The sequence below is a fragment of the Canis lupus genome, chromosome 13 (genome assembly GCF_011100685.1).
Source record: "Canis lupus familiaris isolate Mischka breed German Shepherd chromosome 13, alternate assembly UU_Cfam_GSD_1.0, whole genome shotgun sequence".
NCBI lineage: Eukaryota > Metazoa > Chordata > Mammalia > Carnivora > Canidae > Canis > Canis lupus.
The window spans coordinates 48273281-48288071 of NC_049234.1; the positions used below are offsets into that span (position 1 = coordinate 48273281).

Consider the following 14791-nt stretch of genomic DNA (forward strand, 5'->3'; position numbering starts at 1 on the left):
TTCTAGGATAAAATGGTTTATCTGGATTTGCAAAATCATTTCCTGTCGTTCTAAGATCAAGCACCATCTTGACTGTAAACATGTACTCCTCTGTCTCCACAAGCCACTTAGAGGGCACCAATTCAGGTTTCCCTTCTGATCATGACCAGGAAGAGGCCCAATAAATATTTCAAACATAAAAGGATTGTTATAACAAAGGGGTCTTAAAATCCTCCTGGGTTATCTGAACAGCTTTCCGTTTTATTTTGTTTTCACCTCTATACCCTTGAAACTAGAAGATACTTGGCGGCGGAGGGGAAGGCCAGGGGTGGGGCGATGAAACAAAAGTTTATGCACACATAGGTTGATATCAGAAAAGAAAATGAACAACAATAACAAACAAAGCGAGAATCTCCTAAGTGAAGATATAGATATTAAGGGGGAGAGAAAGCTATGTCAAGAAGACATCTGCCCACAGGCCAGGCTTGGTAATCCTCATTCTGGATGCTTCTCTTGATAGCAAGCAGTTGCTGCCTCAGTGACAACTCCATATATTTGTGTTACAAACACAAACCTACCAGAGCACGTATTATACACACCTTACTGTCACATGGCAAATGGTGCCTGGCTTCCTAGATAAGCTTTATGGAGAGTGAAGAGGAAGGGACGTAGGTGAGAGGCCCAGAAACACACACACACACACACACACACACCACTTCCCTTAATCCTTTGATGTCACCAAAGTGATCAGTGATGAAAGCAGCGTTATTCTTTCTCCCCTCTCCCCTTCCACAGATTGAAATTAGAGGCGAAATATCATCCAAGGTGGCTCTGTTTAAGGAGATGGCTTTCCATGGGCCTCAAACCAAAACCCAAAGCACGCAATAGTGGATGTGTTGGCTGGGCATAACTGCAAGGCGTTTCTCCAGCTTTATTTCTTCAAAGTCACTCACACTGAGTGTCATTCTGAACTATCTCCAAGAGACTTTATTCTTTTAATCTTATACAGATTAAAGAAGGGAAGTGACAACCCCCTGGAAATTGTTACAGAAGCCTGACAGCCCAAGGTAATTTATAAGAGGCTTAAATTTACAAAAAGTTAAAGTTGACAATGAGATATTTATTAAATTAGGGATAACAGTATCTGGCTCAATAGAAACAAACTACAGTACAACAAAAGCATCTGGACAATTAATCAAGTCAAAAATATATATTATGCAATTACTTTGAGCCTAGTCCTGTGAAAGATGCTGGCTGGAGAGGCGTAAGAATGAGCTGTACAACCTCACCCTGCCGAGGACCATCTTTCTTATTCAAATAATACCTAGGCAATAAGTTTAAGTAATATGGGGCAGTAGGTGATTATTACACTTTTTAAACTGTGCAGTCCATACATGCAATTAGACTTCCAATAAGGGAGAAAATGGTCCTTTGGATTTAATTATAATGAGACGATAATGTAGAACTCAAGCTATGGGCTTTCTTTAATATACAGATTATTATATTATATAATATTAATATACAAATTATTCTAGTTTAAGTTATACTTCTTTTCCTTGAAAGACAACTTTGGGCTTTTTCCTCCTCTAAACTCTAGTATGTAGTTGTTTGGAAAAGGATTTTTCTCTCATTAGAGTTCTCAAGTTTATATACATATTTAATATATTTGACCTTATGCAACTATTTAAAAACGATTCTGACCTGAAATAAAGTAAATAATAAAATTGTATTTTCCTCCCCAAATACAATTAGTCTTAGCTTGAACCATGAAATCCCACAGTAAACCATTTAATAGTATTTAATTACAATTCTAAATAAGAATGAATTAATTTTTTTTAAAGAATGAGTGAGGTATATGAAATAACATGGAAACAAAGCCAATTATTACTCAGAACACAGACATTTTCCATAATAAAAAAATGGAAGTTCAACAAGCAATCACGGAGAACATAAAGAGTTGGGGACGATGGTGTCAATAACTTACCCCCCAAACTCCCCAAAGTCACTGCCAACGTGGTGTAGGAGGCTCACCTTGCTCAGACCAGCTGTCCACACTGTCAGATCATATAGACAGCTACTTACAACAGGAGTCACTCAATAAATACTTACCAAATTGAGCTAAATATCCAACTTTCCACTTGGAGCAGTTGCACCCTCAATGATTAGATGCATCAGACAGCAGGTGGAGGAATTAATTTGAAACTCCTGTAACCATAGCCAATGTTTCTGCACTACTTGATCATTCCTAAAGAACTTCCAACCTACAGAACCTGCCTCCTCTGACCCTAGACAGAAACCTGCGAGGTAGCTCAGGGGTTACTGTCCTACTGTCCTCCGAACATTAAAGAACAAAGTGAATCTCAGGGAGGTTCAAGGGCGGGCCTTCCTCCCCCGAGGTCCCCCCTGCAAGCGACCCCAGCTCTCTGACACCCCCACTGGCTCTGGCTGGGCTGCGAGAGAGGCCACCGGGGTTCACAACCTGTACCTACGTAACTGTCGTAGAGGGAACACTGTCCATTCAGCAAAGGTGCCTACACGCGAGAGGTCTTTGCCTTTCAACAGAACTGCTACCCACCACTCAGAGGACACCCTTCCCCCCCCCCCCCTTTTCCAGCTGGAAAGCAGGCCCTCCCTTCAGGACCTCTCAGCCTGGTTTCCAGTCTGTCCATCACCTTCTGGTTAATGAAGCCCATGAATGATCAGGCAGCGGCCTTCCTTCCCGGAGGGTGGCCCCGGGGCTTAGAGTCGGGGCGCGGAGGGGGGGCGGGGGGCATCTCCGCGGCGCCAGGTGCGCGCAGGGGGGGGACCCGCGGGGCTGCAGGGGCGGGGACCGAGGAGGCCTCCGCGGACGGTGCCTCTGCGGGCCAGGAGGGCGCCCCTCTCCGCGCCCCACTCCGCGGCCCCGGCCCGGGGGAGGCCCCCACCGCGCTCCGGGCGCTGAGCGTCTACGCGGGCCATCAGCCGCTGAGCGTCTACGCGGGCCATCAGCCGCCTTGGCGTCTTTCAGACACACCCACGAGGGTCAGCGCGAAACCTTTTGGAGACTCGCTCCCACTCCCCCCGCCTTGGGAAGAAGCGGCGAGTGCGCTGCGCCCCGGCCCGACCCCTTGCCCCACCCCCACCCCCACCCCCGCGCCCTGGGCGAGACTCGCTTCTGCATTACTCCCGAGCTCAATACCCATCTTCACCCCTGCACACCAGCACCCCCGTGACTTCTGAGAAGAGAAAAAGACCTCAGGAACCCACCCCCGCCAACCACGTGCAGAGGCGCGCCTGGATGCAGCGGCCTCACCTGCCCCATTTACTCAAGCTTTGCAGCTCCGCCTGGCAATGTGCGTTGCACAGGACAGGCTCGCAGCAAGACTCTTCATTGTTTCCTAAACCTACCTGACCCCCTCTGGTGGGTCAGTTTTGCAAAACCTCCTTTTAAAGAACTTGACATAATTGCACTCTTTTTTTTTTTTTCTTTCTTTTTTTTTTCTTTTTTTTTTTTTTTTTTTTTTTATCCTCTACATTTTATCCTTTTCGCTGTGGACTTGAAGTGGCCCTTAAAGCGGTAAGTAAACCTTTCCAACTCTTTAAGGTAAAAAAATAGGTGTTATTAACGCTGCAGGTGTTATTAACGTTAGCATAATGCAAACCACAGGTTCCAGGGTGTGTAGACAGCCTTACTCAAGTTCCAAAGTTATGAGAGCTATTAAAACTTTATTTCAATGATAGGGTTATAACCTTTCACTCCCATAGTTCTTAATGTGTGTCGGCATGTGTTCGAAATGTTATAGGGATTCACTCATTTAATCCTCCTCAGAATCTTTTTTTTTTTTTGGAAAAGCAACCTGAGATCCCCATTTCACAGAACAGAAAACTGAGGCCAAAGGCTCCTAGCAAAGGGAGCCGAATGTGACTCTGCCACTTGTACTACTTTTAACCACCTCACAATATTTCCTCTTGGACTTTATGTTTCTGGAGAATACAAAACCAATATCTTACGTAGATTTGTCAGCTCTGGTCCTAGAATTGCCAGCATTAATTAAAGCTTTACACTTTTACCCTACCACTCTATGAGAGCTTTAAGAACATCGTCATTTAACCTCATTTTTTCTGCCCCTCCCAAAACCGCTTTCACAAAGATGTGAAACCATCTCCAAGACGAGTTCCTTTGCCAAGGTCGTGACATTAGCGAGTGTCAAGGGCAGGCCATAAAACCTGATCGGCTTGATAACCAGAGTCTGTGCTCTAAACCATGACACTTTGGGTTCTGTTTAAAGTGAACTAAATTAGGTTTAAACCCGACCCGATATCCAGCCACCTGGCACAATCACTTATTATCAAGTCAGAGATTACAAACTGATGACTTCTGGGTTTCCAGCCCCTCTGTGCAGCACTGAAGATCCTGCAGCGCCAGGCTCATGCTGCACATGCTCATGCCCCTTGGATAGGGCTGAATGGCAACAACTTCTCCTTTAATCATGCAGGTGCTCAATGCACACCCCCCCCAACCCACTCCCCAGTCCACATTGCCCACTCTGCCAGCTGCTTGGCCTGCCTCGGGCATTTGCATTTTTAATCCCAATCCAGAGATGCTCAGGCCAGTGCTGGGTTCTCCTCTAACCACTGCAAACCAGTGCAAAATATGAAATAAATTCTTGTCAATGGAATATGGTTTTCTTACAGTGCAAAGCTAGACATTTAGAGTTGGAAAGTTCCAATCTCAATGCTCTCTTACTATCAGGCCAACCCAGTTTTACAATCCCACAATCAAGGGTCTAAGATATGGCTCCTGGTAATGGATGGATGGTGCTAACTCTGCTCTCTGGAGAATACAACCCCTCTGTTTGCCATTTGTGGTCTCGGCAGTCTCATCTCTCTCTCTCTCTCTCTCTCTCTGTAGACTGCCACCACACATCTACTTAAGCCTTCCAAGCCCCCTCTTTCAGGACCTGGAGGGTAGGGACAATCTGTAATATCAGTGTGATTCCTGTGTTAATGTGGCAAGATGCTCCTCTGAGAAGAGAAACTTGTCTTCCACAGAGCTCCAGCTAAGAATCTGGATGTGAAGAGTAAAGACAAAAGAGGGAGAAGGAACACCTAGTCTTTGTAAAACAGATACAACGGAACACAATAAAATTAGACCGGCGGGGGATTTGTACACCACGCTGGCTATCTGAATACCATGTAGTTGTCAGAAACACATTTGGGGCAAGAAAAAGAATACCATGGCTGTTCATCCTAACATATTTTGGAAAGCAGCCAACAGAAATAAAGTCTCATCACTGAGATATTTTTCCTTTTTTTAAGACCATGAAAATTAACAGAATATTCTGACAATTTCTCTAGGCTGTGAATTTGTATATTGATAGAGTCTTCCTTGCTGAGTTTAGAATACTTAGATTACAAACTACTGGAATTTTTTTTAAGAGTTCAAATCAGGGGATCCCTGGGTGGCTCAGCGGTTTGGCGCCTGCCTTTGGCCCAAGGCATGATCCTGGAGTCCCAGGATCGAGTCCCACGTCGGGCTCCCTGCATGGAGCCTGCTTCTCCCTCCTCCTGTGTCTCTGCCTCTCTCTCTCTCTCTCTCTCTCTCTGTCTATCATAAATAAATAAATAAATCTTTAAAAAATAAATAAAAGTTCAAATCAACTTGAACAACAAGAACAAAATCATTTTATTTGTTCATATAACAAACATCCAAGCCGTTCTCGCTTCAAGTATGGCTGGATCCAGATACTCATATGGTGTCATCAGGAATTGGTATCCATCCGTGGCTCTGTTTTCCTTTATGTTGGCTTCCTTCTCTGGAAGACTCCCCTTCTGTGGTGGCAAGATGGCCTGCAGCAGATCTAGCTGTACAGTCTGCCAGTTAAGCAATCTCAACAGAAATTATCTCTCCCCCCAAAATTTGAGCAAGAGTATCAGGATTGTCTATGTTTGATCTGGCATTAGTCAAAGGCTCACCCCCAAAATTAGTTACTGTAGCCACAGGGACGTGGTATTCTCATTGGTTAGAGTTGAGTCCCCACTAGAGCTAGGAGAAAGTGCCACCTCTCTATCCAAGGCATAAGATAAGCACCAGAGAAATGTGATTTTCTGAAAGAAAGAGAGGGAATCTGTGTGCAGAAGGGCACCGGGGGTGGGGGGGGCGGGGGGGGGGGCAACCACAAGATGGTCACTATAGCATTCTTCACTTGGAGTTTTGGGAGGCTTCAATTAATTCATTTTTCTCCTGGTCCTTTGTCAGTACTGAGTTCCTTAGCTTTTCAGCCTAACCCACAAATAAACCAGAAAAGTAAAAATTATTATTTTCATTGGATCACTGTACCAAATACAATGAAACAGGAGCCAATATATCAACAAAGGAACTCTTTTCATGAGATTTCCTGGCTAGTCTTACAGACCCAATAGTTACCTCCAGGTAATATTAAGCATCAGAACGTTACTCACCCAAACTCCTACATATGAATTCTAAGGCTCCCGCATTGCTGGTGTAGAGCCAAGTCTTAATTATTGAAGGACATAGAATATGGACAACCATGGATAAAACCCAAAGTCTTGTTTTTAGCCAACAGATTCCTCCTCTTTCCCAGATAAACCTTCACCTCAGCTGCAGGCAGCAGCCACACTAACTAATTTGACTTTCACATCTGGTGAAACTGCTCCCACACATACCTACATAGATCATAACTCCTCGACACACTTCACAGAGCCTGATTAATTCATATCAACTCACCCCCAATGCAAAAGAGGAGCGTTTTATCCTTGTGGCGAAAAGATTCAATTAACCAAGACCTCAAAAAGCCAATGGTGAAAATCAAGTACAAAACCTGATATTTTAAACTGAGTTCCTTCCTGCCCTACCCCCATATCCAGGTTAGCCGGCACCCCCAGCCATCGTTCCTACCATCCCTGTCACATACAATTACTTCTTCCTCATCTACCACATACTTATTACTACCTCAGCATCAGCCGGTCACCCACTTTGCCCATCCCCCCTCAACCTAACTGTCCATTCTTGACTGTGGTTTGGGCTGCTGCTACTACAACCTGCTAACATTTATTCTGGCCTACTGTGTGTCAGGCACAGTGTCAAACAATAGGCATGGGTTATTTGGCTCAGTCCTTGCAATAATTCCACAGAATGGGATACTTTGGCTATCCCTATTTTCCAGATGAGGAAATTAGGTTTAACATGATAAAGTAACCTGCCCAGCGTGAACCCATTAGTAAGTAGCAGGCCAGGGAAATGACACAAAAATGGACAGGAGAAAGAAGAAATGTCCAAAATCCACACAGTGCCTATTCATCTGTCCCATGATCAGACTATGTTTATGTTTTTAAGTAAATCTATGATTCTTTTTTTAGAATTTCCAGTAAGCAACTGCTTGATAAATGCAGAGACTGTATTCTTTAATATAAATCATGTTAAGACATTAAGAAGAATTAAAACTATAGAAATCATTTTTCAGTATCAACATATTCTAGTTAACATTGAGCTCTAAAGAAATATTTGGGGTGTTTTTCTAGGAACTTAAATCCCTCCCTTCACTGGGGAAGAACTGAGACCTTATAACATTGACAGGCTTGGTGGGTTTAGGCTTAAATTCTGGCTCCTAAGAATAAATCCTAAAAACCTTCACATGGCAATTACCACATTAAATGCTAGTGTACAGTGGAATTCACACAAAATGTGGAGCCAAGACCCTGGGTTTGGAATTTCAGGTACCGATTAGCTATGGGACTCAGGACAAATCTTTTAATTTCTACAGGTTATGAGAGTGTTCATAATACATACGCACAAGAGTGCCATGATAGTGGATGGGAAACTATGTTTGGCACCTAGCACGTGCTTAAAAAAAAAGAAATTCAAATCACCCATTGAAATTGAAATTTTAAATACACCTATTAAAATTTGAACCAGCGCCCCCCCACTGGGACACACCACCTCTAGGACATAATACCTCTGAAAGAGAAGCAAAAGGACACAAAGATGTATGCACAGAGATGTTCATTAAGCATGGAAATAACAAGAAAGAAATCAGGATGGCCACTAAACTGGTCCACCCATGCCTGGCACAGTGTGAATGCCGGTGACGGATCAGAGGTAAATGGGTGCTAGAGCCCAACTGTGTGAGCTGGAATCTGGGTGCATTAATGTTGCCTGAATCGGGGCAAATTACTTAGCCTCCCCAGGCCTTCCTCTCTTACCTCTGTAGAATGGGAATGACAAAAGTGGTTGCCTCACAGGTTGTTGTGAGGACTAAAGTGAGTTTAATGCTTGCAAAGTGCGTAGAAGAACACAGCACATCATAAACTTTGCTGGACGTCAGCTGTTTTGTAACCATTTTTTAAAAGGAAGAGTTTTAGGTGCTGATGTGGAAAATCTGAATAAAAAGTAGCAAATTAAAAAAAAAGTAGCAAATTGCATCCCATTTTAAGAAAGTAGGTATATATATATATTTATATATTTTAATGTTACATTTATACAAATACATGTATTTATAAATGAATAAATGAATAAGTATTTTACTTGTATAAATAATATATTTATAAATATATGTATAATATATTTATATTTATACTTAGGTATTTTATCTTTATATGTATCATATATTTATAGTCTCAAAGTTGTCTATTTTATACATATCATATCACAGTTAAGAAAAGAAATGGCAGGAGCCTTTTTTTTTTACAGTGTTAAAAATGAGAGGCATGTAATGAGAGGACTAAAGACACTCTACTTACATAATTTGTCCAAGTGATGGGATTATGTATAATCTTTTTCCTTCTCAACTTTACATTTTTCTTTTTCAAAGAAATAAAAACATTAATGTTACCTGCATCCGATGCTCCACTGGAAAGGGACCTCCTCCCTTCCTAGGAACCCCTGTGAAACAGACACCAAAGCTCCTGGTCCTCTCAAGGATCTGAGGAGCAAAGAAGGGAGACTCCAGGGGGGCTTTGGAACATTTCCCAAAGCGTAGGAGAAATTGCACATTTGCTGGTAGTAAGGCTGCTTAGCATAGGTGAAGCACCCCGAGTCTGTGCCAGCCCGGGAGTGGAGTGACATTAATTCAGTATAACACTGATTATTACTTCAGGCTGAGAAGACATTCCGAGAGGTAGTTTTATTTTTTTTACAAATTATGATTGATTATTTTTACGGAGAGAAAATAACTGGGGGCTTACTAAATGAAAGCAGTCTCTCTTGGCTCTTCCTGCCTGATACTAAGAACTTTCGAAAGGCCTCAAATCAGGTGGCAGTTCTTGCCAATTAACAGCTTGATGGTCTCCGGGCCCAACCTAACCTTGCCACAATCTCTCACTTCTTTTCACCAGATAGAGAGTCATAAATAATACACCAGCTCCGGGGGTGGCTCTGCCCATCACTGGGAGTTACCCCTGGGCCCCCCCTCCCAGCGAGCAGACCCCTGGCCTCATCCTCCCCAGCCGAGCCCAGAGCCCAGCGTGGCTGAACGTTTAGTCATCCTTCAGAGCCACTCTTCCAGGAAAAGGCCATTGTTCCTACATTTCCTGATCGCTTACTTCCTGTCATTTTTTTTTCAAAAGGGAAAGAATAAAGACTGTTCAAAAATCAGAGGGTTCTGCTCAATTTCACAACCGTAGTTTATTATATGATAATGAGTTGCTTGATTTGGGGGCCATCTGAATACACCACAGCTTGCCTAACCCTAATCACCAGTGTCCCTGAAGCCAACGATGGATTCCACATCCACCTCCCCAGGACGAGGGTCTCCTCGTTTTCACTCACAAGTCCCCGTGGCTTGCAACTTATTTTGCTCCAAGACATCAAAGAAAGCCCATAGGAGTCTCCACCTTAGCAGTAGTAGCACATGACATATTTGATGAAGAAGATTCTCGGGTACGGGGAGGCTCAACACGTTCCTTAGCTGGAGAGGTGGCAGGCAGATGGAGACCTGGAAATGCCTCCTGTCTGTTCCTGCTTTCCCCCCAATTTATAGAGGAGTAAATGACGGAATGATGATGATACCTGGGTCAGAAAAACTGAGTCTTGCTGCCCAGAAGGGACTGAGTCACCAGGAGAGGAGATATGAAGAGGTTGGAGCTCAGGAAACTAGAAATCTGGGTTTGAATCTTGGCACACACATGCACACACACACACACACACACACACGTTTTAAGGGCTTGCTTTGTGCTCGGCACTGTGCAAAGAACTTATAAATGCTGTCTCCATTCATTTTGACACCCCCATGACAGTTTCTCTTATTTTCTCCATTCTACATGTTAATAAACTTGTCCAAGTTCGCACAGCTAGTAAAGTAGCAGAGCTACAGCTCACTCATGTTTATCTGACAGTAAAGTTGCACCATGAACCCCTCCATTGACTAACTATGGGATTCCTGTGAGCCATAACCATGCTGAACCTCATTGTCCTCATTTGTAAAATGGGAATAATAAGACCTGTAAGGGGCGCCTGGGTGGCTCAGTCAGTTAAACATATGACTCTTGATTTAGGCTCAGGTCATGATCTCAGGGTGTGAGATCGACCCATGCTCAATGCAGAGACCCTCTCCCTCCTTCCCTCCCTCCCTCCCTCTCTCCCTCCCTCTCTCACTCTGTCTCTCACCACTCATTCCCCCCCCACCCTATGCACACATGTACACACCAAATACACGCTCTCAAAAAAGTTTTTTTGATAAAATTTTTAAAAACCTCTAAACCCTGCCTCCATATTGTGTTCAAAATTAAATGGATTTATGTGTATAAAGTATCCCACACAAAGGTTCATTTCTCTTCCTTTCCTCTGCTTTATTGTGCTATTAGGTAAAACGCTTATGTTACTGGGTTATTATAAGAATTGAATGCAAAAAAAAAAAACAAAACAAACAAAAAAAAGAATTGAATGCGAAACCAATGAACATGCTTTGGAAACCATAGTGGAAACATAAAATTATTATTATTCTCAGATATATTTATATATTATAGATATATAAATATCTATATTTATATCAGATATAGATATAGATTATAGGTATCAGATTATATATTCTCAGATATATTTTAAATAAGGCTCTATGACCATGACATACAAATATGTATATATAGATAACTTAGTTCTGTATAGACCAGCACCCTCCCCTCCCGTAGAGATGTACTGCAAGCTGCAAATGTGAGTCACGTAAGTAACTAAATTTTCTAGTAGCTACAAAGTAGAAAGAAATAGGCAAAATTCATTTAAGAATATCTAAAAGATGATCACTTTGGTATACAATCAATACAAAAATTATTTAGGAGATCTTGACATGCTTTCTTTCAGAAGTCTCTGAAATATGGCATGTATTTTATATTTAGAGCACATCTCAGTTTTGGACTAGCCACTTTTCATGTGTTCAATGCAGCTGTATACACACGGGCATATGTGGCAGGCAGTCACCTTACTGGACATGTGGGTATAGTTACCTCCACAAGAAACTGGTAATAACGGTTGCCTGGTGAGGAAGCTCTCTAGGGATGGAGGTAAAAGGGAGAATTACTTTTCACTCTAGACCTTTTCGTGCTTTCTTAATTTTATGCCTGTGCATGTGTTGACTTTTCAGAATAAAGTAATAATTTTTATAGCACTTCTTTACGGTAACCTCTTATTCACCCTAGATACAAATAGGGACTGATGATTCATGCAGCATGAAGACAATTATCAGCGATGAATGACTCTTTCCTATTCCTCTTACTCTTGTCATTGTTTAGTAATTCAAAGAATCTGTCTCAGAAGTGACTGTAGAGCAATGATTCGCCCTGAGAGAATAGAGACAGGCTAGGGAAATATTCCTAAACTGTGGAAATCAGTCCAATTAGAAATGGGGTTTGGTAACCAATGCAGAGCCAAGTGAGTGGGATATATAGCGATCCTACCTGGTTGGGGAATCTTGTCAAACATTCCCACCATAAACTCATGGCAGGTCAACAGAGCAGGAAATTGTAAGGGTCACATGAAGGCAAGGACAGGAAGTCGGGAACAGGAAGGACAGGTGAAGAAAGATGAGGTTTCCATAAACAGGAAACAACCGTATGGCCTCTTTACCTCTTAAATCTTATGTGGAGACCAGCAGAGAACCCCACTCCCAACCAGGAGAGAGGACCTACCTTCTCCCATCTGGCTTAATCCTGGTAGATATTCAACTCAGGTGAGGTCAATTGATCTTCCTCTAATTCCTTCACGGTGGAGCAAGGTGGACTTCTGTGGGGAGAGAAAAGGCAGCGTAGATTGGTTGGTTGATGGGAAGGTATCACAGAATGTTCCAGGGAGAAGACTTCACAAAAATCAGAGAGACAGGGAATGGAGATGAGTAGTAGCCAAGAAAAGTAGTGTGGTGTGTACAAAGATTTAGCCACCAGGACATGTAGCAGAGCATCATCGTTCATGACCTGGAAACACTGAAGACACCCCCAGTCTCTTCATTTGGGGATCATTTGTGATCTAATTCAGAGGAAAAAGCAAATCATAAAACAATAGGACATGATCATCCCACTGCCAGGAGTAATCAGGTGCACGCACATTAACACCCAAACACATGACTGGACAGATACTTATTAAAATTAAAAGGGAAGTGGTGGGACTATATAGATGTTGGCCAGTTTTTCTTTTTTGCTCACTTGTATTTTCCAGCTTTTTCGACAGTGAGCCCACATTCATCAGTAGTAACACGGGGGGAGGGTCACAAATTTATCTCAGATATACAGAGAAGAGGTAGTTTCCTTATTGGATCTGTAACTAATTCATTCTTCTTTACAATACCCACTTGTTGGAGGGGAAACATTAACTTTTCGTTCTATCTACTTAACTTGGTTCAATCTAGTGCATTAAATGGTCCCTCTAAATATGCGCTGTCCAGTATGTTAATTAACATTTAAATTTCAATTCCACACTCATTTTAAATAAGGCTTTTGATTTTCCTTTTGATTCTTTCAAATAATTTTCCAAAAGAAAAAAATACAAGACACATCTTTAGTCTCCCTGCCCTTTACTTAGAAATATTTTAGCTCTCTTCCTAGATATCCTTAGAGGTAAAGTAATTAAAAGTTAGTTTTTATCTTGTATGTATTCTGATTTCAGAACATAAATAGATATATAAGAGCATGAAGACTAAGAGAGAATAAGTAAAAAACGTTTTGTTATAGTGCAAAGATTATACATGTTACTGTTTTCTATTTTGAATTCTCTTTCAAAAAAAATAAACTCTCTTTCAAGGTTGTTACTTCTTTGTTTTACAATAAAAAAAAAGTTAAAATCGAAAAAAATTTTGATTCAATTCCTCAAGGTTGCTAGCCACATTTCCGGTGTTTAACAGTTAGCTACATGTGGCTCCTGGCTACCCTACTGGATGCTTACAATGTCTGCCTCATTGCAGAATGTTCTATCAGACAGTGCCATTCCAAATAAAGCACCATCTCATGGAACTGGAGGGTATTATGCTGAGTGAAATAAGTCAATCGGAGAAGGACAAACACTATACGGTCTCATTCACTTGGGAAATATAAAAAATAGTGAAAGGGAATAAAAGAGAAAGGAGAAAAAACGAGTGGGAAATATCAGAAAGGGAGACAGAACATGAGAGACTCCTTACTCTGGGAAGTGAACTAGGTGTGGTGGAAGGGGAGGTGGGCGGGGGATGGGGTGACTGGGTGATGGGCACTGAGGGGGGCACTTGATGGGATGAGCACTGGGTGTTATTCTATATGTTGGTAAATTGAACACCAATAAAAAATAAATTTATAAAAAAAAAAAAAAAGCACCATCTCAGATTTCTCAGCCATCTGGGCCCTCCCTGGCTGCTGGGTTCTGGGTGAGGTCTGGAGGGGTCCGGATGCATGGAAAAAAGAGTGCAGCTTGGTGGACAGGAGCCCTCTGGCCTACTGTGGCCTTTGTGAGCTCAGGCTGCCTCAACCTTGGGGCCCGTCAGCATTATTGAGGTACCCATACAAACATCCCTCATTCAACTTTCTGACTTCCGGGTTGTTACAGAGGCCCAGTCTTGTCTACTTGTCTACTCACACGGTCCCCCAGTCCACACGCAGGCCTGAGTGAGGCAGAGGAAATCCAGCCAACTTCCTCACGGGACCACTTTCTGTGACCTATTCTGCAGCCTGGGCTCACAGGATTCTCTGAGCTGCCTGTCACTCTGGCCTCAGCACCTCAGCAAACACCAGAAGCCTCTCTCAGCCATGTCTGATTAAGTCTGCAGGCCACCCGTTTTCCAGAATCTGATATATCGAGGGGCTCTCCAGAGAGACTACAACTGTCCCAGGCTGTACCCAAGAAGTTGGGCCAAGGCTCAGCCCTCAGACTCCCCAAAATTTCTCTGCTTTTAACACAAATCCTCCCTGAGGAGCTCCAACCTGGAGGGGCACAGGGCCAGGTGCCTACTTCTCCCCTCTCCTCGTTCACCCTCTCTCTCTTTTGCCCACTTCTCTTCTTCCCATCAAGTCTTGGGGCTGGAAATGGCGGGGGGGGATATTCATTTACTATGCAGGGTTATATGGCACAGCAACAAGCCTAGTAATCAAGCTATCTCGTCTCTGGTGGAGAAAGCAAGGTCTTTTCCTCTGTGTGCTTTAAGGGGAAATTAAGGAATTCAGAAAATCCCTCCTCAAAACAATAACTGTCTTCCGCCAGAACGCAATTTTATTTTCAACATTAGGGAGGGCCTATTTCTTGCACCTTTTGTCTTTGCATTCTATATGTAAGATTTCCAACGTCCAAACTGTCCCCTTGTGTTTTCCCACGCCACCCACTCAGGCAGATGGATGCCCTGGTCCCACCAGGGCTAAGGTCATTTCC

The 14791-nt window shown here is 42.9% G+C and overlaps 1 long non-coding RNA gene across 1 annotated transcript in view; it reads right to left on the reverse strand.

The window, feature by feature from the left end:
* Positions 1–14791, reverse strand: part of LOC111098619 — a 123432-nt gene that overhangs the window by 7195 nt on the left and 101446 nt on the right. Inside the window, exon 3 of the long non-coding RNA XR_005369027.1 lies at positions 12097–12190. This is a non-coding gene — a long non-coding RNA (uncharacterized LOC111098619). The remainder of the gene's footprint in view (positions 1–12096; positions 12191–14791) is intronic.